Source organism: Gopherus flavomarginatus, chromosome 9 (genome assembly GCF_025201925.1).
Source record: "Gopherus flavomarginatus isolate rGopFla2 chromosome 9, rGopFla2.mat.asm, whole genome shotgun sequence".
Taxonomy (NCBI): domain Eukaryota; kingdom Metazoa; phylum Chordata; order Testudines; family Testudinidae; genus Gopherus; species Gopherus flavomarginatus.
In genome coordinates, this window is record NC_066625.1 from 53,162,997 (window position 1) to 53,186,702 (window position 23,706).

Consider the following 23,706-nt stretch of genomic DNA (forward strand, 5'->3'; position numbering starts at 1 on the left):
ATAGGCCAAAACAGAGTAACTTACCTGGGGCACCAGGTGGGTCGAGGAACCATAAACCCCCTACAGGCCAAGGTGGATGCTATCCAAAAGTGGCCTGTCCCACGGTCCAAGAAGCAGGTCCAATCCTTCTTAGGCTTGGCCGGATACTACAGGCGATTTGTACCACACTACAGCCAAATCGCTGCCCCACTGACCGACCTGACCAAAAAGACCCAGCCAAATGCAGTTAAGTGGACTGATGAGTGTCAAAAGGCCTTTACCCAACTTAAGGCAACGCTCATGTCTGACCCTGTGCTCAGGGCCCCGGACTTTGACAAGCCATTCCTAGTAACCACGGATGCATCTGAGCGTGGTATAGGAGCAGTGCTCATGCAGGAAGCAACAGATCACAACTTCCATCCTGTCGTGTTTCTCAGTAAGAAACTGTCTGAGAGGGAAAGTCACTGGTCAGTCAGTGAAAAGGAATGCTATGCCATTGTGTACGCCCTGGAAAAGCTACGCCCATATGTTTGGGGACGGCGGTTCCAACTACAAACTGACCATGCTGCACTAAAGTGGCTTCATACTGCCAAGGGGAACAACAAGAAACTTCTTCGTTGGAGTTTAGCTCTCCAAGATTTTGATTTTGAAATTCAACACATCACAGGAGCGTCTAATAAAGTTGCTGATGCACTCTCCCGTGAGAGTTTCCCAGAATTCAGTAGTTAAAAAGTGTTCTTAAAATGTAGAAGTCTGTTAGTTATATACTTAGGAGTATATGTAAAGGTGTATGTGTTGTATTAATCTGTTTATTTTCAAGTTCTAGAAGGAAATCGCCGCCAGTGAGCTTCCCCACTGTCTGCAATTTGGGGGGCGTGTCATAAACAGATAGCTAAGGGTTAATGTCTCTTTCACCTGAAGCACCTGACCAGAGGACCAATCAGGAAACCGGATTTTTTCAACTTTGGGTGGAGGGAATTGAGTGTCTTTGTCTTTGTTTTCTGGCTGCCTGCTTCCTCTGAGCTTTGGAGAAGTAGTTCTACTTTCTAGTCTTCTGTTTCTAAGTGTAAGGACAAAGAGATCAGCTAGTAAGTTATATGGTTTCTTTTCTTTGGTATTTGCATGAATATAAGTGCTGGAGTGCTTTGATTTGTATTCTTTTTGAATAAGGCTGTTTATTCAATATTCTTTTAAGCAATTGACCCTGTGTTGTATCATCTTAATACAGAGAGAACATTTGTACTTATTTTTCTTTCTTTTTATATAAAGCTTTCTTTTAAGACCTGTTGGAGTTTTTCTTTACTTCAGGGAAATTGAGTCTGTACTCACCAGAGAATTGGTGGGAGGAAGGAATCGGGGAGATCTGTGTGTTGGATTGCTAGCCTGATTTTTGCATTCCCTCTGGGGGAATAGAAAAGTACTTTTTGTTTCCAGGATTGGGAACAGAGAGGGAGATTCACTCTGGTTGGGTTCACAGAGCTTGTGTCGGTGTATCTCTCCAGGAGCACCTGGAGGGGGGAAGGGAAAAAGGATTATTTCCCTTGGTTGTGAGACTCAAGGGATTTGGGTCTTGGGGTCCCCAGGGAAGGTTTTTCAGAGGGACCAGAGTGCCCCAAAACACTCTAATTTTTTGGGTGGTGGCAGCAGGTACCAGGTCCAAGCTGGTAACTAAGCTTGGAGGTTTTCATGCTAACCCCCATATTTTGGACGCTAAGGTCCAAATCTGGGACTAAGGTTATTACACTGTCATACTGTTTAAATTCAGCGTGCAGCAGTTCCCTTACTTTTGGTATTTAATAATGTTCTTCTAATATAGTTTTTACATAGAATTTCCTTGGTTTTGTTTTTAAGAAAAATGAATAAACAGAAAAATTATATTGTGTGCAACTATTTGTCAGGCAGTTGTAGAATGCAGTAGAATGCTGGGAATCTGGGCTCCCAGACTCAATTCCTGGCTCTAAGAAGGGAATGTTCTCAGGAGTGGTTGGTACATGGAACTTCTGCTCCTGAGTGGTATGCTGTGCGTTTACATAGGGCGCTTTCCCCTGTGGGCTTGTAGTGCTCTATGCAGGAAGGAAGGAGTAGCCCAGTTTCACAGACAGTCTAGCCAAGCACATGGATGTGGCATATATTCATTCAAAAAGGCAGTGTGGCTAAACAGACAAGACTTGGTTTCAATTTTCAGCTCTGCCAGGAGTGATCTCATGCAACCTGTTTGATTCTCAGTTACTTCATCTGCGGTGGGGATGGGGTGAGGGGAGGATCCATATCCCCTTGGAGCTTAGGTGGAGGATGCCTTCCCTAATGGTAAGGGCTTAAAGAGCACAAAGATGAAGGGACTCGGCAGAAATGGGCTTTTTGTTCTTCCTGGTGATAGAGAACAGCAGGGAAGGGCTGGAGGTGAGTGCATGTGTGTGCAGATGTGAGTGTGTGCAAGTGTATGTGATGTATGTGTGTGGATGTCATTGTGCCCATGTGTGAGTGTGTGGGGTGCCATGTGTGTAAGCACTGTATGAATGTGTGTGTGCCCATGTGAGTGCATGGCGAGTGTGCCCACGTGAGAGTGCATGGTGTGTGGATGTGATTGTGCCCATGTGTGATGCCAGGGGAGGATATGAGTGAGCCCACGTGTGAGTGCACAAAGTAGTGTAGGGAGGTCTGTGAGTGCACCTGTATGTGTGGGGATATGAATGTGTGCAGATGTGATGCACGGTGTGTGGGGACGTGATTGTGAGTGTGTGACTATGCCCGGGAGAGGGGGAGAGAGAGAGAGTGAGTGTGTGTGAGATGCAGATGTGACTGTGCAGCGTGTGCCTGCCCGGGGCGGTGTGTCACTGTGCCGTATGCGGATGTGTGCGGCTGTTCCGCCACCAGCGGTGCGGGTCCTGTGTAGGCTAAAGACAGCCCTGGGTCCGGTCCGGTCCATTCCCCGGGCGGCGGAGCAGCACGTGGGACCCGGGAACACACGCACCCGCCCAGCCGATAACGGGGGACGCCCGCGCACGCCCACAACTCTCAGCAGCAAAAGCGCCCGAGTACCCCAGGCGCGCGCGGAGGGAGGGTTTCCTCCCCGCTGCTCCGCCCAGCGGTATTTCGTACATGCGCAGTCTCTGCAGGGAGCTCCGTGCAGGATAGAACACGACCCTGCCCCCTTGGAAGCCGCATGCGCAGTAGCTACTCCAGAGATGGTTCTTGGAACGGAGTTGGTGGCGCACTCGCTCCGTGGTGACGTCATCCGCACCGCTCTGAAGAAGGCGGGCGCCAGTCGCCTATCGCAGAGCCCCAGTAGCTCGCCGTGATCGTATAGTGGTTAGTACTCTGCGTTGTGGCCGCAGCAACCTCGGTTCGAATCCGAGTCACGGCATCGCTTTAATAGCGGTAGCACGGCATGGGGGCTCTGTGAGCTTTTTACTGGGAGGCTGGAGTCCAAGCAGCCCCCGCTTCCTATGGGCAGCAGCCTGGCACAGCCAGCCTGTTTCAGCGTTTGGATGATACAGGGCTCGGCCAGCCTGTTACAAGATTAGGGACAGTGTCACTGACCCAACAGTCACTAGGCCACAGAAGAGGGTGTAGCTGGACAGTCCACACCATTCCCTGCCTGCCCCTTGCCATGGTTGTGGCTTGGTCCCTGTGCAGCTGTCCAGTTTCCTGGGCTCAGGACCATCCCAAATGTTCTGGGTTTTGTACCTCAGAGGAGGGTGCCACTCCACTTCCAAGGAGGACTGAGTGAGGACCCGGTGCTCTGCTAAACCAGAGCCTGAGCGAGGGCTATACTGTTCTGTACAGAGACCTGGCCGTGGCACATCTGGGCTGCTGTGCAGCTGGGAAGGGGAGCCCCTCCCAGACACCTGGGGAGAGGACTGCAGGAGCTGTTCCTAGCTGCCGGTACTGAACTGTCCTGCAGGCTCCACATCCCACTCCTTTCTGCCCATGACTGAGGTCACCAGGCACTGCCCAACTCCCTGCCGGTTTCTCCACTGATCCAACACTGTTCTGCTAGGAAGATATTTCAGCTTCATGTGTGAGGAGGGCCCAGGGCTAGGATAGTGGGGGATCTGCAGGTTGGGACTGAGGGACAGCAGCAGAGCTGTGCTGCTGAGGGAGCCCATGGCTGGAGACTGCAGGTTGGGATTGAGGGGCACTGGCAGAGCTGTGTGTGGGAAGCCCAAGACAAATGCAAATGCCTGCAGCCTGGCATGTGGGTGCTTGTGCCCATGGTGCCTTGGTGCAGATGTGTAATGCCTGCTCTGGGGGGGAGGGTGCATGTGCTACCCGAGTTTGGCATCCAGGAAACCTATGATGCCAGGCTGCAGCCATACATGTTGCCTGAGTTCCTGGACTTGTCTATGTTTTGAGTGGCCCCTGGCCCCATGCACAGTGGACTCTGTCCCTGTGCTGCTGCAAATTGGTTTCAGCAGGGAGAGTTCCTGTGTAGGGAGCTTGGTGGAGGGGTGCTCTGAATCAGAGCAATAAGGAGAGGCAGAGGCAACCTAGAGGCCAAATTATGTTTGATCTCAATCAGTTGGGGTAAAATAGAAATCAATGGGGTGGGGAATAATCACACATAAATCAGGATTGGTTGTTTTAGCAGGAACTGCTAATTAGGGTCACGCTGTAAACTCCTGTAAACTATTACTGCTGTGTATTGTATATGAAGTAATATCTTAATTAAAACTCACTTTGTAGGTAACAATTGACATTTATGAAATTACAGGCTTTGACATTAGAGAATACAATGCACTGGAACAGAAATACTTTGCCTTTTCAGTTTCTCAGTTTTCAGTCTCTGTGTGCCCAGAGTTTGGAGGAAAAGTAGTTTCATTAATGGAGCAATCCTCTTGTGCAATCTTTGTTGGCTGTTTTGAGTTCCAGCTTAAACAAAGACATGGATTCCTTGATGCAACGCATTGGTTTCTTGATTGAACAATTAGCCCCAGCTCTTTTCTGCTTTACAAGCCGTTTGCTGTCTGACAATTTCTCTAGTCCTGCACTTCACCTTGTGCACCTTAAGATGCTGCCAGATGGTTTGTGTTAGAGGCCTTACTATTTCTTACTTTCACTACAGCTCACATCCCCCTTATTTCTTAAATCTGTGTCTCTTTAATTAGGGTGTATTTCCTTCACATTTCATTCTTACATTACTCTTCTTGCAGTTTTCTAATGATGTTTTTCTACTAATTTCTTCGCTTACTTGGAGACTCTTTATTTATTTGTCCTCTAGTTTAACTGTACTGTTCTTGAACTTCCCCTCTTTTCTCCTTGTGCTGCTCTCTTTCCAGGCACTGACCCTTTTGCATAGGTGCTGGAACTAGGGGTGCTGGGGGTGCTGCCGTATCCCCTGGCTTGAACTGGTTTCCATTATATACAGGGTTTACAATTTGGTTCAATGGCTCTCAGCGACCCCCAACAAATTGTTCCAGCACCCCTGCCCTTTTGTGGCTATTCCTACTATCTGTTTTTCCTGGCCCTTCTGAACTGGACTTTCTCCCTTTCAGCTCAGTGCCTGGTGACTTTCCGACACTGGAAGAGGTGGCAATGTCATCTACATTCTTCCTCTCTCTGGCCTGGTCTGCTCAGGACCTCTCTCAGGATCAGGATGGTGAAGCTCCAGGGTCCCAGGAGATGGCGGGCCTGGCAGTCATGATGGTGAAGTTCATTCCAGTAGCCAATTTTTTCTCCCAGAGTCTCTTTCTTTAAGGACCGCAAAGAGGGTGATGCACAGAATAGCCCATCTCTTATTATTGTGTCCACCAGTTAGGCCTAGTTTTCACCACACTAATTTTGTTTAACTGGTTTCTGATTCCAGACTTTTCTTGTCCACCAGGCATGACCTTAACATAGTCCTTGAGTTACATCAGGAGGCCTTTTTGCTTGGATTAAATCAGTCTGTCTGTCTCCCTTTCGTACCTTTCCCCACTAACATTTGCTGGTTTTGGTTGTTGTGACATCTTATGAACTTACACTAACTTTTGACAATTGAACCCGCAATTAGTGCACTGTTGTGATAACTGGACCTATCTGCACCAACCGCTGGGCATCCGGCCATTGTAAAAACTGAGCCAGCATGCATCCCCTTCCCCTCTTCTCCCTGTGATCACTCTATAAAAAGTTCTGATTTAAGGGACTTGCCACAGTATGTATTTTTTGTACCAATAGGGTTACCATACGTCCATATTTTCCTCCTGGATGGCGATTTAAGAACCACTCTGGTTAATCCTGACGTGTCTAGCCCTGGGGAGGATCAGGGTCCCAGCATGGGGCCTGGGACAAACCCCTAGCAAGGTACTCAGGGGGAGGGATAGCTCAGTGGTATGGGCATTAGCCTGCTAAACCCAGAGTTAGGAGTTCAATCTTTGAGGGGGCCATTTAGGGAACTGGGGTAAAAATCTGTTTGGGGATTTGGTCCTGCTTTGAGCAAGGGGTTGGACTAGGTGACCTTCTGAGGTCCCTTCCAACCCTAATCTTCTATGACTCCCTGTCCATCCCTTCTCTCTATGTCAGGGATAGATAACCTATAGCATGTGTGCCAAAGGCAGCACACAAGCTGATTTTCAGGGGCACTCACACTGCCTGGGTCCTAGCCACCAGTCCAGGGGGGCCTCTGCATTTTAATTTAATTTTAAATGAAGCTTCTTAAACATTTTAAAAACCTTATTTATTTTACATACAACAATAGCTTAGTTATATATTATAGACTTATAGAAAGAGACCTTCTAAAAACATTAAAATGTATGACTGGCACGCAAAAGCTTAAATTGAAGTGAATAAATGAAGACTCGGCACAGCACTTCCGAAAGGTTGCCAACCTCTACTCTATGTTATACCCAGCCTTCTGAGTACAGGACTCCTCCACCTGGTCTCTCTCATGCCCATGCCCTGCTCACATCCACTTCCCCTCACTTGTTCCCCCAGCTCCATTCTTCGGGTGCAGATGGTACTATCCCTGTTCCACACAGACAAGCTGAGAAATGCCACGGAATGGCGTATCAGACTGTGCTTTGATCGGCCAGTGCGCACCGGGCACAGGTGTGGGGCGCTTACATCTAGTTAGGATAGGATTCTTGACATCACATCAGAGCAGCTGCATCCCTAGTGGGTATTGCCAGCCTAATGCATCCAGCACATGCAGTGCTCTGCTCAGTGGTGGGCCAGTTGCTTTGATTGCCTTATTACTTCTCATCCCGTCACTGATTTCACTATGACTGGAAATCAGTCACTCAGGAACCTTTCCTCTCTTCCCCCTCACCCCACTCTTGCCTGACTGGGACAGTCGTGAGACGGCTTGTGTGGGGAGTCCCCTGGACTAGCTTATAAGCAGCCGTGCAAACAAAACTCCTTGTAGCTGGAGCATCCTCCTGGTTCATCTCAGGTCAGAAGATCCAGGTGGGATTCAGTTATTTCAGGTGGGATTTGCAGAAGGTCTCATTGCTGGCCTGACTCTACAACAGACACAGAGTTAGCCAATGCCAAGTGCTTTGAATTTGTCCCTTGTTTAGTTGTGGGACTGAGCAAAGTGACAGAGCCAGTTTTATGGCTCGGGCCATCGGAGGGTGAGGTGGAGTGTAGGGTGACCAGATGTCCCAATTTTATAGGGACAGTCCCGATATTCGGGGCTTTTTCTTATATAGGTGCCTATTACCCCCCACCTCTGTTCCAATTTTTCACACTTGCTATCTGGCCAACCTACAGGGGTGGCACTCAGAGACATGGCCCCTTACTGGAACTTAGTGGAGGTTTTTGGTTGGCCCTCTCCCAGCGCCAAAAGGAAGGGGAAGGGTTGATGAGAAATCAGGACCTTGAGACTGACAGTCCCCAGGGCCAATAGAGAGAGGCCAGTGCCCCAGGTTAGCCAGATTGACAAGGCAGGTAGGCCAATGGGGGAGTCAGGAGGCCAGGGGGTCCTGTCCTCTGTGTGAGCTGGAGCTGCCTGGGCAGAGGGGCTGAGCTAAGGAGAGAGCAGGAGCCTGAGGGGCCAGAGAAGCAGCCCAGGGAGCTGGGGGCAGAGCAGCCGCAGTGCCGAGACAGCTGGGGCTGGGGCTGGGGCTGGAGCTGGGTGCAGCTAAGGAGAGTGAGGGGGACCCTGGGCAGAGGGCCCAGTGCAGGGAGATACCTCCAGCCAAGAGGCCTTGCAGGCCAGACTTGGGGGGGGGAGGGTAACCCCAATGGGGGGGTGGCGAGTGACACTGGGGGGAAGGGTCCTGCCAACTAGAGCCTGAAGGTGTGTGGCCACCGCCAGAGCAAGTGTCCGACCTGCAGCATCCCTGGTGCCTGCGCAGGGGCCTGGGACATGTGAGGAACAGGCTGTGAACTGCCCTGACAGTCCAGCCACCAGGGCCGGATTAAGTCTCCTGTGGGCCTGAGGCTATTAGATTTTGTGGGACCCCCGTATACAAGTCTTTTTCCTGGGAGGGAGATTGGTGCAGGAGGGGCAGGGGGCTGGGATGCGGGAGGGGGTGCAAGATGCAGGCTTTGGCCAGGAGGCGCTTACCACAGGTGGCTCCCAGCTGGCAGCACAACAGGCCTCAGGCAGGCTGCCTGCATGCTGTGGCCCCAGCTTCCACTCCCAGAAGTGGCCAGCTGCTAGCACATCTCTGCAGCCCCTGGAGGGAGGGGGACAGTGTGTCTCCGTGCGCTGGCTGTGCCCGCAAGCACTGCCCCCGCAGCTCCCATTGGCCGGTTCCGGGAGTGGCATGGAACCACAGCATGCAGGCAGCCTGCCTGAGCACCCCGCTGTGCTAGCAGCCTGGAGTTGGAGATTGCTGCCTGTGATTTATTTTTGTGGGGGTCCCCTTGAGCCGGGGCCCTGGGCTGCAGCCCCTAAAGCCCTTGCCTTAATCCGGCCCTGCTAGCCACAGCTGGTTGTAATGTCTCCATGCCGCAGAGTGGGGTGACAGGTTTTCCTTTCACCTTTCCCATTGTTTCCTTATTTTTTTTTTTAATTGATTGCTCTTTAATACATTGTATTTGCTTTGAACTCTAGGCAATGATCAGTGCATCAGGGAAGTGTCCAGTGCGGAGAGAGCAGCCCAGAGTGGGGACACCCAAGCCCCTGCCCTGAGTGACCATGACAAGGTGGGCGGTTGAGCCCCCAGGAATCCTGGGCCCACCCTTGTTGGGGTTACAAGGACTCTGCCACACAGGAGAGTGGAAGGGGACCCCTCGCGGTCAGGCAGGCCTCTGGGTAAAGGGAGTGGGAGCGAGGACTCGGATCCTTTCGCTAGCCCATTTCACTGGGGTAGTGTATAAGCCAGGAAAGTTCCCCACAATAGCAGGACTATTCCCCCGCTCACACCAGCTCTGCCAGACTCCCTGTGTGACTGGGAGCAAATCCATCTCTGGGCTTCACTCCCCATCTGTGAAACGGGGAGAATAATTCGTCCTTTCTCCGACCTGTGTCCTGGCTCAGTTATTGAGACTGGAAGCTTACATGGGCAGAGCCTATGTCTGTGCAAGGCCTGGCATGATGCGGCCTCTCTGGGTGCCACAGTAATGCAGATCCTACCGATGTAAGCAGGTCCCCTAGCTCTGGCTTTGCTATAGAGGCCCTGACACTAGCCTGAGAGCCCGCAACTGCCTGGCTCAAAGGTGTGAAGCTCCTGCCTTTCTAGTGCAGAAGCCCCTTTGATAAAGTTCTTCCGCTAACACAGGAGCAGCAGCTTGTCAGTGGCCCTGTGAAATGTTCAGTTGCTGGGCATCTGCAGTGAACTCTGGGCTGCTACGGGCCAGGAGACAGGAACAGAACGGGTGGGGAGTTGGTCTGCATCCCTGCTCCCATCGCCAAACCCTTCTAACTTCAAATGGTCGTCCTAGAGCCCCCACTCCAGTGACATAGACCTTCCTGGCTTCATCCTGCCCCCTGGAGTACAGACAACAGCATCCCTGCTCCCAGGCCCTCCCCAGCAGCTGTCGCCCTTTCAGAGCCAGAGCGCACAGACCAGTCGCTTCCCAGCAGCTGCCTTAGTTTGAGCCTCAGCCCATTCTCTACTCACGTTTGTAACCCTTTCATAACCAGAACACATGCATTAATTGTGCCTCCCCTGCAGGTGTGTGTCACCGTCTCAGTGCCAGCATCATTCCAGGCTGAATTCCCAGCACAACACCTCCAAGCTCCCCTAACAAGGCATGTACCTGCACCGTGCAGACATCACACCCGCAGGCAGCCATATCCTGTATCCCATCCCCTGAGCTGACGCTATTCTCTGAGAGCCTTAAGGTGTGGCTCAGATTGTTCCTTCCAATGGGCTTTGCTCTGCACCTATCAGCACTGTCATTCACCTCCCACCGTGCTGCTCATTCACCTTGCTTGGGCTGGTCCCTTTGGAGTTCCTCAGTCTTCCCCAGTCATGGGCACAGCAGGGCTAGACAGCACCATCAGGAGCAGGGATGAGGGCTTCTCCACCCAACCTGTCTGAGCACTGCCCTGTGCCCAGGCTAAAGGGGTTAGCCTAGGTAGAGCTGTCGTTTCCTCCAAATGGATTTGTGCTGGATTTTGGGGTACCAGAGCCTCTCTGATGCCATTTTAACAATTCGTTTGGGGCACCAGGACCAGCATTGGCTTCCCAGTAATTGGTGACATTGGCTAATTACCTGTGATTTCAAAGGTGCCGCTGCCCAGTGTCAAACTCACTGCCGGGATTTGCCACAATAGTCATCTCAGCAAGCAGAAGCTCCGACCTCAAGGGCACTGAATATGTTGACAGCAGCTTAGCCAATGGCAACTGGAAGCCAGGGCAGAGGGAGTGGGCCAGCTGGTTAATGGGGGATCCAGCCTGCTGCTTCCCCAGGCCCGGCAATAGCCGAACTGTGTAGGGGACAGGGGACCAGTATCCCAGCGTTGCCATGACAGTGGAAGCCAGCATGTGACACCAGGAGGCACTGGCCATACCTGCGGGGCATGACCAATGGCTGCAGACACTCTCTTTGGCCTGCTGGGCTGCTCCATGTCTGTGTCATTTCCCTGATTCCATCTGTCCATCATACCCCAGGGCAGGAGGCTTGGCAGAGTGATAACAGATGGCCAGTGGATGTCTATCAGATACACACCCTGTGGCCTGAGGGAGCTGGGAGCTCCTGGGGCTGGGTATTGAGCGAACTGATCCTGAGCCCATTTGCTGTTGAGTGTGTTCACAGCCAGACTCCCGCTCCCTTGGCAGCAGGCAGGGGCTCCCATGGGGATGCTCTCTGCACCCACTGCCCCCTGATCTGCCAGCTGTGCTGAGGAACCGCCTTGCTGCCCTATTTCCTGCTGCAGCTGAGACTGGAACCATCTCCTATGCTATATGCCGGGCCTTATCTCCAGGGGCCAATTATTTCCCCACTCCTGACCAGCACATGGGGGTGTTCCTCGGCATGCAGATCTCCTCCTGTGCAAAGTGGGGCTTGGCTGTCTCATAGCACTGACCCACAACACACATGCAGGAGAGGAGCAGACTGTCTTGTGACATTACTGACATGAACTGGGACCGTATAGATCATTGTTGCAACCAAGATCCTGTAGTGGCACCAAATCTTGTATAAAGGGGGTCAAATAAGGTGTCTAAGAAAAGCTTATGGTTTGCTGATTATGATTATGCTAGCTGTATGTATGTATCATTTTTATATTTAAAGTTGTAAATATTGGCTCTATACTATTTGTATTTCAAACTTATGCTGTGCTTCTGAGTGACGTCTCAGACAAGCTGGTGTCAGCTCTGCCTAGCCTGCTTGATGGCCCATTAAGGACTATCAGCTATATAATGGACCCATTGAGAGAAGGCAGACACACCTTGTGACTCAGCAAGGTATGCAAGGACCTGCCTGTGGACAGAACTCAGGTTTTTCTATGCCACGTGCTGGATAGCAGTCCTTGGGACAAAGAAAGCAAAGACCACATGGCAAAAGACTATAAAAAGCTGATGCCTCATCTCCATCTGGTATTCAGTCCTGCTTCTTACCTTTGGGACTTTGCTACAAATGGAAGCTCTACACAAAGGACTGATGACCCATCAGTTGGGGGAGGGATAGCTTAGTGGTTTGAGCATTAGCCTGCTAAACTCAGAGTTGTGAGTTCAACCTTTGAGGGGGCCATTTAGAGATCTGGGGCAAAAATCTGTCTGGGGATATTGGTCCTGCTTTGAGCAGGGGAGTTAGACTAGATGACCTCTTGAGGTCCCTGCCAGCCCTGACATTCTATGATCCCAGCTGTGGGTGTACTCTATCACTGCTATAAGCCTGAACCAAGAACTTTGCCATTATTGTATGTAATTGATTCCATTTAACCAATTCTAGCTATCATCTATACCTTTGTTCCTTTTATGAATAACTCTTTAGATTTTAGATTCTAAAGGATTGGTAACAGCGTGATTTGTGGATAAGATCTGATCTGTATATTGATCTGGGTCTGGGGCTTGGTCCTTTGGGATTGAGAGAAACTTTTTTACTGGGGCATTGGTTTTCATAATCATTTGTCTCCCTAACGAGTGGCACTGGTGGTGATACTGGAAAACTGGAGTGTCAAAGGGAATTGCTTGTGACGTTTGATTAGCCAGTGGGGTAAAACCAAAGTTCTCTCGGTCTGGCTGGTTTGGTTTGCTTAGAGGTGGAAAAACCCCAGCCTTGGGCTGTAACTGCCCTGCTTTAAGCAATTTATCCTGAATTGGCACTCTCAGTTGAGTCCCGCCAGAACCAACATCATTACATGTAGATCTCCCCCTGTGCAAAGTGGGGCTTGGCTCCCCCCATAGCACTGACCTGCAACACACATGCAGGAGAGGAGCAGACTGGCTGGCCTGGGGACACAGCTCAGTCCCCTCTGGACCCATGGGGAGGACCCACACCCAAGCTGTTAGATCTCTTGTGCAGCCCATTGGACTTTAAAAGCTGCTGTAGCTAGATGCGTGCCCATTAGATCACAGGGCCCTGGTGGCCCAGGTTGCCCATGGTGAACAGAGCACAACTGCTTACACGATACTGTCAGGTGGAGGCTCTCAGGGCTGGGAAAGGGTCCTGGGTCACAGCTCCTGCACAAACACCAGCCCTCCAATGGAAGTCGGGCCTTCTGTGGCCAACTGCTTGCAGCTCTCTAGTCCCCATAATAGAATGAATGTTCTGGCGGGAATGCCAGGGTGTTATGCAGATAAAACTGCACAGGATCTTTTTAGGGGGCAATTCAAAGACACCACATTTATTATGATAACAATTTGATTTATGACCAATAACTAATATCTTAATCCTTATACACACACATTATATCTAAGGCCATGGCTACGCTAGAGAGTTGCAGCGCTGGTGAGGGGGTTACAGCGCTGCAACTTAGGATGTGGCCACACTTGCAAAGCACAGCCAGCGCTGCAACTCCCTGGTTGCAGCGCTGGCTGTACACCCAGTCGAGCCTCGGGTGTAGCGATTCCAGCGCTGGTGATCCAGCGCTGGTCAGCAAGTGTGGACCCCACCAGCGCTTTTATTGACCTCCGGGGTATAAGGAGGTATCCCAGAATTCCTGTCCACAACAAACTGGAAGAAAGGGGGAGCTCGGAGTTCAGCCAAACTGCTTATTTAAAAAACAAACACAGCTCCTGTTTGCTGAGCGAGCGGAGGCAGGCAGAGCAATTACTTTGGAATGTTCACAGCTGTTTGCTTGAAGAGAGAAACAGCAAGCTCACACGGCAGAGGGGGAGGGGGAAGTCCATGTTGAGCAGATGCTTATCTGGTCTGACGGCTATTTAAGAGTGCATAATTTGCATTTAGTGAATGAGAGAGGGGTGGGGGAAGGGGTCAGAACTTTTAAAATGATTGAAGGTAGGCACTGTGTGTCTTCCAGTCCTTAGAACTTGCAAGGCAGGGAGCTGAGAACAGTGTCAGCTCCAAAAATCCAATCTCTCTGTCTCTCCCACGCTCCCTGTCACATTCCACCCCACCCCCCTCTTTTGAAAAGCATGTTGCAGCCACTTGAATGCTGGGATAGCTGCCCACAATGCACCACTCCCAACAGCGCTGCAAATGCGGCCACACTGCAGCGCTGGTAGCTGTCAGTGTGGCCGCACTGCAGCGCTGGCCCTACACAGCTGTACGAACACAGCTGTAACTACCAGCGCTGCAAAACTGTAAGTGTAGCCATGGCCTAATACCTATACACACACACCCATCAGATGTTCTGCAGCTGCTTGATAGTTACCAGTCCTGAATGTAGCTTGAGTTTGTGGCTTGGGTTCGTAGCTTGTGGCAGCTAACTGTAGGGATTGATCCTGGCTGGCAAACCACCAGATAGTTAATCCCTGCAACCCCCCGTTACCCCCCCTGATCATAAGACCAGGCAAGTACAGCACTACATGCCTGAGTAGAATGAAAAACATAGCACGTCACGCTTGCAAGCAGCGGGTGAGAAGCAGGGAGATAAGGGAGATCCTCCGCCAGTAAGAAACAAGTAAACAGGGCTGTGATTCATGCTGATTCATGCTGACAATGTAACCAGAAAGAATAAAAGGGCTGCCACGCCGGCTAACGGGGCGCCTTCCTGAGCAAACAAGCTGTCTGTGTCTGGTTCCTTCCCGCATCTGGTGACCCCGACGTGATTCCAGCCCTCCGTACCCACCGGCTGGCCAAGCCGTGGTGCACCACAGTGCGTCGTCGCGCACTCCCTCGTGAGTATGGGGGGGGATTTGTCCGTGCAACAGAAGGCTCATGCGAAAGAGCTGGTTCAAGTACTCAAGGTAACCGGTCGCACGACAGCATCACAGCGACATGTGGAGGAATTGCTCCATGTGATTGAGGTTAAATGCCCTTGGTACCCCGAGAAAGGAACTCTCGAGGTTTCTGACTGGCAAAATGTGGGCGAACGGCTCCTAAGGGAGCCACGAGCGCCCATCCAACACATCTTGCTGTGGCAACATTGTGCAGAGGCAATCGGGCGTTTGCGAAAGGAGGCGCCCCCGCTTGCCTCTCCCACCCCTACCCCACCTCCCTCATATGTCACGGAGGTTGAAACCCCAAGTCCTGCACTCAGGGCGACACCCCCTAGTCTAGCCCCCTCTGAGTCCTTGCTGTCGTCGCCCTCCCCCTTTTGCCCCCTCCGGCTCCGAGCGCAGTACAGGCTGCTTTCGGCCCCAGCTGGCTGTGAAGGAAAAATATAGACAGAGGCGGAGCAAAAGGAAATACAAGTTACAGAACTGAAATTACGTTTGCAAAGCTTAACTGTCCAGTAAGACCCAACAGTGTGCCTTTGTGACCCTGGAGTCGGCTGCCACAGGCAGCCGACCTGGACTGGAATCTCTGAAAGAGACGCCGCAGGAGATTCCAGGGTGTAAGAGAACAGCCCTCCCAAGAGCAGAAGCATGTTGGAAATTCTGGACAAGCTGTATACAGGATAATCTCCCTTCCACCTCTCCCCCTCCTCTGAACATTATACACAGAAGTGGCCAGTCGGGACGTACCTGTGTAAGTATAAAAGGAGCTTCGGGCTTGGGGCATTAATATTTTCCTGAGTGATGTGGGAGCGTTCCCAACACTCTCCATTGTTGTTTTATTATTTTATTAATGAAGCTTTAAAATTCAGTCCTATGGTGTGTTTTCTTTATCTTCCCCCAGCGATCCTGTAGTGTCAGCCTGATCACCTGACACGAGGGATAGATTGGTAACAGAAATTTGTCACAGTTTGGTGAGCAATTAAGAAGGGGGGAGCACTGCAGAATTTACACCATCTATTTGTTTTACCCTTGTTATTTTGTGTTTGCTTTGCTTGGTACTGTTGGTGCTATATGTTGAGAATTGCATGAGTAAAAGTATGCCTTAATAGGATAAGAAAACGCTATTTGGTTTTGGTTCTGTTCTGTTTAACCGGTTACTGTTGTTTTTCTGCTCTGTATACATTTGGGCGTTAGGAGTGTGGGCGGAACTGAACCTCTCGTTCGTAATTCCTTGGAGTGGAAGCCATGAGTGCGAGGAAGCTCTGAGGTTGAATTGAGATCCTTCTGTCCCGTCCCCTGTAGCGGACAGTGTATAGAAGTGGGAAAGTCTGACTTAGACTGTAATTCCCTCTGCGCTCTGTGTAATTTCTTTTTTCTGTTTAAGTGTCAGCAGACGGATGGGTGGACTCTAGGTAAACTCTCTAAAGGGGTTTGGATTTTTGTCCAGGTGGCAAGCCTCATGAAGGAGGACTCGGGTAGTCTTGTGAGTGAGAATGTTTAAAGGAAAAGACCAGGAGGGGTGGGGGCTAGTTAAGAAGCCCACCCTCCTAGCTAAACTGGTAGTGGAACAAGTTGGTGCCCATGGAAGGGACGGTTCAGCAAGAAAAGCAGGATCGGGCCCAGGCAGGCAGGCAACAGAGAGAGAGATTGGAAAGCAGGTTGGAAAACTTTAAGGGTGTAGTGGAAGGAAGGAGTCAGTAAGTGTAAGCATGGGGATTTCAAATACCCAGGACTTACTTGGCATGGTGATTTAAGTTGATAAAAGTGGCTGTTGGGAGACAAGCAAGTGATTTAAGGGAGAGTGAGAAGTTAACTCTGTAGTTGCTGGAGGAAACAGCAGTTGAACTTTGTAAAAATGCTAAAGAAAAAAGTTCTTGGTGTCTGCGAAATGTTTGTAAATAAATTTAGGCAAAGAAATTATTGGATTGCTATTATTTGGTTTGGCTATGAACAATTTAGTTAAATTAGCTGAAGAATGTATACAGTGTTATGTAATTGAAAACCTAGGCTGCTTATGAAACAAATGTAAGAAAATATGGGGTAATTCCTCTGGTTTTGCCTGAAGTCAACAAGGGTATTTGTATATTTCAAGCGATGATTGTCTGCCCAGAAGGGGTGGGTAGACCTCTGTTTTTTTTGTCTTTCAGATAATCAGAGAAAACTGATGCCAGCTGAACAGCATTCAACGTATCATGCATTTACTGGCACAACAGGACTTATGTTTTGTGTTCTATGTCCTGTCTTGTGGTGTTTGTCTCGTGGCCAAAATTGTTGTGTTTAATATTTTTATAGGATAGTCTAGTTAAAATTAAATAGAAGGGTTAAATGCAGATACTTGTTTTATTCAACTTTGGAATACAAGGTGTTTGGATAAATCAGGAGAATGTGATACACTAAAGTCTAATGCATTTGCTTAAGTAAGAAAAAGAAGCTTCATTGGCCAAATTGTTAATTAAAGAAATTGTTGTTATAATTTGCATGCCAACGGTCTTTGAAAGCAAAGACATGAAAAGTTAACCCACTCCCCATATTGTACATGGGATCTTTCTGGCTACCTCAAATTTCTAGCCAGAGGGCTGGGGATGGTGGAAGGCTATTGGACTAGAGGTTGAATTGAATGACCTCCTCAAAGTGGGTGTGCTTGTTTTAGCTCGTTGCTCCAAAGTTCTGTAATAAGGTTATTTTAGTAAAAGAGTATGTGTGGCATATATTAAATAATAAGACTAATGTACTGTATAATGGCAATGTTTACGTGTTCGTTGTTGGGCAAAGGTGTATGAGTGAAGAGTGAAAGTTTCCTTTGCAGGTTAAAAGAAGCCAAAAAGGGAGATGAAAAAAAGAACAGAATGAGTTAACAGAAAAGAAAAACGTAGCTAGGAGACTGTAGATAAGACACTGTCTCCATTCAAGGACACTGCTCACAGCTAAGACTTGGCTAATAACCAAGGAAAGGGGGGTGGGGCTTGAATGTGCCCAAGCAGCTATGAGATCTGCAAAACATTGCCAGGCACTAATGAAATGTGTTAAGTTTCTTTTCTCACAGGTAAAGAAGCGCTACCCAAAGACCGAATCAGCCCTTGCCTTCCCGGATGCCCTTCAACTAGCCCTGGCAGGCTTTGTGGGCTCCCTGTCCTATCATATTCAGAAAGATCCTCGCCTGCATGCCATTTGTCACATTCCCACTGTATTTTGTAATTTTTGCCAGCAAACCCCCATAATTGATGCGCTTACAGTATTCACTGATGGCTGCCCAACCCGTGGTGTTGTTTCTTGGTGTACTGCCACGCAATGGCACTCGTGGTTTACCACTCCTCAAACAAGCCCTCAACGGGCAGAACTTGCTGCCCTTTGTTTAGCCTTTTCTCATTTTTCCATTGTCCCCCTTAATGTTATTACAAATAGCCTTTATGTTGCTAACGTTGGTACCGCTATAGCTGGAAGCTATGTGACCCCACTTATGGAATAACCACTTCTTGCCCTTTTTCTTACCCTCCAACAGCTTCTGCGCTCCCGGTCTCACCCGTTTTTTATTGCACATATTCATAGCCATCTTCTCCTTCCCGGGGTTTTGTCTAAGGGCAACGCTTACGCTGATACACAAGTGCGTGTTTCCTGGGTCCATTCTCCTGCTTCCCCTACTTCCAGCCACGCCTTTCATCATCGAAAAGTTAAAGCCCTCGCCCGGGAGTTCTCCATTCCCTTGGATAAGGCTAAAGCTGTTGTTCAACAATGCCCACAATATTCCTCTCTCCGCTCTTACCCCCCCCACCGGCGTCAACCCCCGCGGTCTCGGCGCTAATCAGCTTTGGCAAATGGATGTCACACGTTTTTCACCTTTTTCCCCGTGGAATTTTCTTCATACTACTGTCAATAGTCCGCTGTTTTTCTGTTATGGGCATCCCAGCCAAGCTGAAAACAGATAATGGGCCAGCTTACTGCTCTCAACAAATTGCTGCCTTCTGCTCCCGTTGGGGCAGGCCAAGCTATCGTTGAGCGCGCGAATCGTACCCTCAAAACAGCTCTCCTCCAACAAAAAACAAAAGGGGGAATCCCGCCCACGCTGCCCGACAAGGAGGTGTGGTTAGCACATGTTCTTTATACAATCAATTATTTAAATCTTGTTTTTGATGGTGCCCATTATACCTCCCGTTTACAGAAACACTTTAGGTGCAAGGAAGAACTCCCCGCCCCTAAAGTAACGTATAGACAACTCCCTGGAACCACGTGGAGTGCCCCAGTCCCCTTGATTACCTGGGGGCGGGGGTACGCAGCCGTTAACATACCTAAGGGGCCTGTGTGGGTCCCAGCCCGTTACATCCGTCCGTGGAAAGAGGACCCCACAGGCGGCCCGCAGCATGGCGTGGCACCAGGGTCTTAACAATCCCATTCCTGATTTCAATCAGTTATTAACAACAACAGTTACGCTGTCTCAAGAACGGCGCCGCAGTACTCCCAATGCACCAGTGACGTGGGTACAAACAAAGTCCCTCCCACAGCAAGCTGAGCGTCTGCTGGAACAGCAAGAAAAGGAGAAAACCCCAGAGAATTTGTTAACTGCTTTTATTGCTTGCCTAAATGCTAATTCTTGTGTGATGTTATGTATAATGCCTTGGCCACCTCCTTGGTTGGCATACCTGGCTTAATAATTAGTAATAGTAAAAATCTTAATTGGTTAGCTTGCTCAGCGGTTAAAGCTCTTAATGCCACGTCTATTGCAGTGGCATTGCTTAATGAGGAGCAAACAGAGCTGCGTCATGGAATTTTGCAAAATAGAGCTGCTATTGATTATCTTCTTTTGCTACATCACTATGGTTGTGAAAAATTAATGATATGTGTTGTTTTAATATTTCTGATCACTCCCATGCTATTAATAATCAAATAGCTTTAATTAAAAATCTTACTGCTCAAATTCAAATTTACAATGACCCATTCTCCTCCTGGTGGGACTGGCTATCTAGCTGGCTACCAGGATGGGGTTGGTTACATCAGGTAATAACCTATGGAGGACTTTGCCTTTTATTCCTCATACTCACCTGCTGTGGCGTTCAGTGTATTCCCTCCTTAATTTCATTGTGCACCCAAGGGTGCCCTTGGGCAAGAAAAAAACCTGCCCTTTCCCTTTAAAAAGTAAAGGGGGAGATGTAGGGATTGATCCTGGCTGGCAAACCACCAGATAGTTAATCCCTGCAACCCCCCGTTACCCCCCCTGATCATAAGACCAGGCAAGTACAGCACTACATGCCTGAGTAGAATGAAAAACATAGCACGTCACGCTTGCAAGCAGCGGGTGAGAAGCAGGGAGATAAGGGAGATCCTCCGCCAGTAAGAAACAAGTAAACAGGGCTGTGATTCATGCTGATTCATGCTGACAATGTAACCAGAAAGAATAAAAGGGCTGCCACGCCGGCTAACGGGGCGCCTTCCTGAGCAAACAAGCTGTCTGTGTCTGGTTCCTTCCCGCAGCTAACTGGCTAGGAAAGCCAGGCACAAGGACTAGCTAGGTCTCTGTTGGGCATGCACCAATGCCCTTCCATGTTGGCAGCAGAATGTTACCCTCCAAAGACTTCCATCTCACCCATCCTCTTTGTAGGCTTTAGTTTGAATCCAGAGTCTATAGGTCTTGCTGTGTTTTGCAGACGTGACTTTTAGCCTGGGACCTGGCTTTGATCTTCCTTCTATTGTACCTTTTCTTTTTAGGGTGGACTCTTCTTACTTTGTTAGGGCTCTTGTCTGCATCTTCAGCCGGTGGGGTTTGAACTCCATTTCATCAGGACAGGCTGGCGCTGGAGGCTGATTCTATCATCCATACATACCTCAGTCACACATCTAAACTTAACTAATGAGATTACAGTAGGGTTTGCAAAAATGAAAGTTGGAGCCAGCTTTTACAAAATGGAGTAAGTGTTTTTAAATGGGTGGGTATTCACCCACAAAAGCTCATGCTCCAAACGTCTGTTAGTCCATAAGGTTCCACAGGACACTTTGCTGTTTTAAAATGGGGTTTGAATTACAATATGGCAAACAGTGAACAGAAGTTACAATGTAGGCAAGTGTAATGAATGGTGAACAGAAGTTACAATCCTGAAACAGTGCAAGTCTCAGTGATTTAAGCAGGAATTGGATTGATAGTGAAACTTACAAGAGCAACTGGCTAAACAGCTATGGCTCTTAACAAGCATCTTAATTGTCAATTAGCCAATTATTGGGGTAACTGGTTTTATGAATGAATGTTATTTCATTCATAAAACTTTACTTATGTAGCTACATTAATAAAGTAAACAATTAAAAACAATTTAATTCAGCAGTTCTACAAGGGCTGGAGCCTTCCCCTTCCCCTGGCTAATCAGAGAGTACATGGAGTGGGGGAGAGCTCTGTACCACTCATTACAATGCCCTGCAGCTGGGCTGGCTCATGGGTGCCCCGTGGCAGGGGCAGGCTCGGGGGGAGGCTCTGTGGAGGCAGCAGGCTCAGTGTGGGGGAGCCTGCAGCAGGCTCAGGGTGTATGTGTGTCCTGCAACAGGCTGTAATGGGTATACAAACCTCACACTTCACCCAGAATGGTTAAAAGGCATTACTGGGCCCTGGTTGCTCTGTCCCTGGAACATCTTCTGGAAGCTGAAGAAAGATCTTAGTTACTGGAACAGGGGTCAGTGAGATACACACTGCAGCGATAAGGAGAAATTAGGCAAACAGTGGAAGTGAAAGAGCAGGTGGAAGGCAGACATGGAGATAAGTGCTGGCCACGCCGCTGACAGAGATGTGCTGCTACTTGGACATGAGACCCGGGCAGCTGGAGAAATCACACGGCCACAGCAGTGCTGTCACATTATAAAAGCTCTGGGGCTGGGATACAGCCAGGCTTAGTAACAGATGGGCTGAGATGTGTCAGGAGCAGAGCCAGGTGGTAGGGAAATTAATTGCGAAGGCTCCTATTGAATCTCATGGCAAGGAGCTACGGAGTGGCAGGACAAGCTCTCTCTGGATCTGTATACACCAAGGAGTTAACCTGCAGTGAGCTCTTGGAACGGCAGTAACAGCCAATAGCTTGCATGGCCCAGAGGCCATGGTGCATTCCCACCCTTCCTGGGCTCCAGCTGTCCGTCCAACCTTCCTCCTCCCCCCTTCGCTCTCTCTCATAGTGTCTCACCCAGCCGCATGCTGCCCTTAGCACACACCCATGTTACACTGGCTCTGCAGTGGGAGTGCAGGAAACTTGGCTGGGGAGGTTTCTGCCCCCTGGAGAAGTGCTAGAGGATTTGGGGGTGCATGTGCTTTGGGGGTACAGCCAAGGGAAGGATGGCCCTAAGAAGGCATTTTCATGCTTTTGCAGGGTTTGTGCTCACTGAACCGGAACGGTTGGGGCGGTTGTGATCATTGGGCCTGCCCGGTTAGCCGCATTGTGAGCTGAACTGTGAAAGGTGAGTGTGAGTTCATACACTGTGTAGCATGGCAGAGTGCTCACCGGCACGGCACCTCCTGTGGGTTGGTCTAGGAATTAGCTCTTCCAGCATTGGAGTGCCTCCTGTGGGCCAGTGTCTCCCTTGCTGCCGCCTGCTTCTCCCTTTTCTAGTACCACCCTTTAGTTCAGGTCCCACATCCCTCCTGGCCCATGGTACCCCTTATCAGGGGTACTGCCCTGCAGCTGTTCCCCCACACTAAGGGATCCTCCCTGGGGAACCCCAATTCCCCTCTTTCCTCAGTGACAGACTGCCAGTCTTCATCTAGCCCTTTTTCTCAAGGGCAAACTGTAGTCTGAAATGGCCGCTCATCATTGGCAAGGGGGTTTGAACCTGCTGTCTTTTCCTGGCCTGGCTGCACTGCTGCAGCCTTCATACCACCACAGGCCCTTTCAGCACAGCCTCAGCCTGGGGACTCATCTGGCCAAAGTTCCCCAGCACTGCACTGTTTGAGGTACCCTTCTCTAACCAGCAGCCAGGCCCTTCCCACTCCACCACTGGAGTGAGACACCCCTTGCCTAGCTCCCAGCCCTTTTATCAGGACCAGCTGGACCCTAATTGGGTGTGGCTGCACCTGCGGCTGCCTACCCAGTCAGCTGCCCTCGGCTGCTTTCAGTCCCAGCACTCTCCAAGGGCCGGCTTTTACCCCTTTCTGAGTCAGAGTGGGGTGACCACCCCGCTACACACTGTCACAGTGACCTAAAACAGCAAAGGCTGATGGGAAAGGTCTGATAGGCCGACAGTCCAAAAAGGCCACCTGCTTTAACTCAAGGACTGTATTAAGATCACATCTGATAAACAAGAGATGGGTGGGTGTGAAATCAATGAACAAGAATTGGTGTGTTGGAAACTAGGCCTAACTGGTGGACAAAATAATGAGGGGATGACCTGGTCCAACCATCACACTCTTTGGACATCTTTTTATTTTTTAAAGAGAGATTTTGGGGAGAAATATGGATGGAAGTGACAAGTGAATTCTGGCTAATTAAAAGATGAAAGAAGGAGAGGAATGAGCTTCACCTTCATGGGTGCTACCCCCACCATCTTCTGAAGCCACAGGATCCACAGTAACACAATTGGGCCTTCATCATCCAGATCCTGGGAGATGTCCAGTCCCCATCAGACTGGGCCAAAGAGCAGGACCCAGATGATGTCACCACCTGCTCTGTCTCTGGCTAAATCCCGAACATCATTTGGGATGTGAGACTGTCACCCCCACCCACACTCCATGTGTCCTTTTCCTTCCCCGCCTTATTTTCTTTCCTATCCTTCTCCATTTGCCTTGTGTCAAATAAGGGCCTGGCCTAGCAGGCCAACATTTGCAACTGCTGTAAGCCTGGGGCTAGAAAGAGACAATGCCCTAAACAGCCCGATGCTGGTACAAGTGTGGCGGGTCTCAGAGCAGCCGATCAGTCCATGTGTTGGGCTTGTGTTTCTCCAGCAATTGAGGTTGCGAATAAAAGTCAACACCAGAGCCAGAAGCTGCATTTTCTATCTTTGCTGTTCTCTTCTTTCGCCTTTTGCGTGCATTTGTCTTTGTCTTTCTTTAAGGAGGCAGGAGCAGATTTTAACAGCAGCGGCAACAATGAAAGCCCTACCCCATCTCAAC

At 49.8% G+C, this 23,706-nt stretch overlaps 3 long non-coding RNA genes and 1 other non-coding gene across 4 annotated transcripts; 3 read left to right on the plus strand and 1 right to left on the minus strand.

Moving 5' to 3' along the window:
- Positions 1-3,179: 3,179 nt before the first annotated feature.
- On the plus strand, positions 3,180-11,604 carry LOC127057788 (uncharacterized). Its single transcript, XR_007776173.1, has 4 exons — positions 3,180-3,288; positions 5,475-5,625; positions 8,960-9,051; positions 10,023-11,604. It is a non-coding gene; the product is annotated as an uncharacterized LOC127057788 (long non-coding RNA).
- TRNAH-GUG (transfer RNA histidin (anticodon GUG)) lies at positions 3,272-3,343 on the plus strand. Its single transcript has one exon. It is a non-coding gene; the product is annotated as a tRNA-His (tRNA).
- Positions 11,605-14,433: 2,829 nt separating the features above from the next.
- LOC127057792 (uncharacterized) lies at positions 14,434-17,226 on the plus strand. The gene is made up of 2 exons (XR_007776178.1): positions 14,434-15,390; positions 16,787-17,226. It is a non-coding gene; the product is annotated as an uncharacterized LOC127057792 (long non-coding RNA).
- A 568-nt stretch (positions 17,227-17,794) lies between these two features.
- Positions 17,795-18,207, minus strand: LOC127057789 (uncharacterized). The gene is made up of 2 exons (XR_007776174.1): positions 18,137-18,207; positions 17,795-18,021 (listed from the first exon to the last, which is right to left on the minus strand). It is a non-coding gene; the product is annotated as an uncharacterized LOC127057789 (long non-coding RNA).
- Between the last annotated feature and the right edge of the window lie 5,499 nt (positions 18,208-23,706).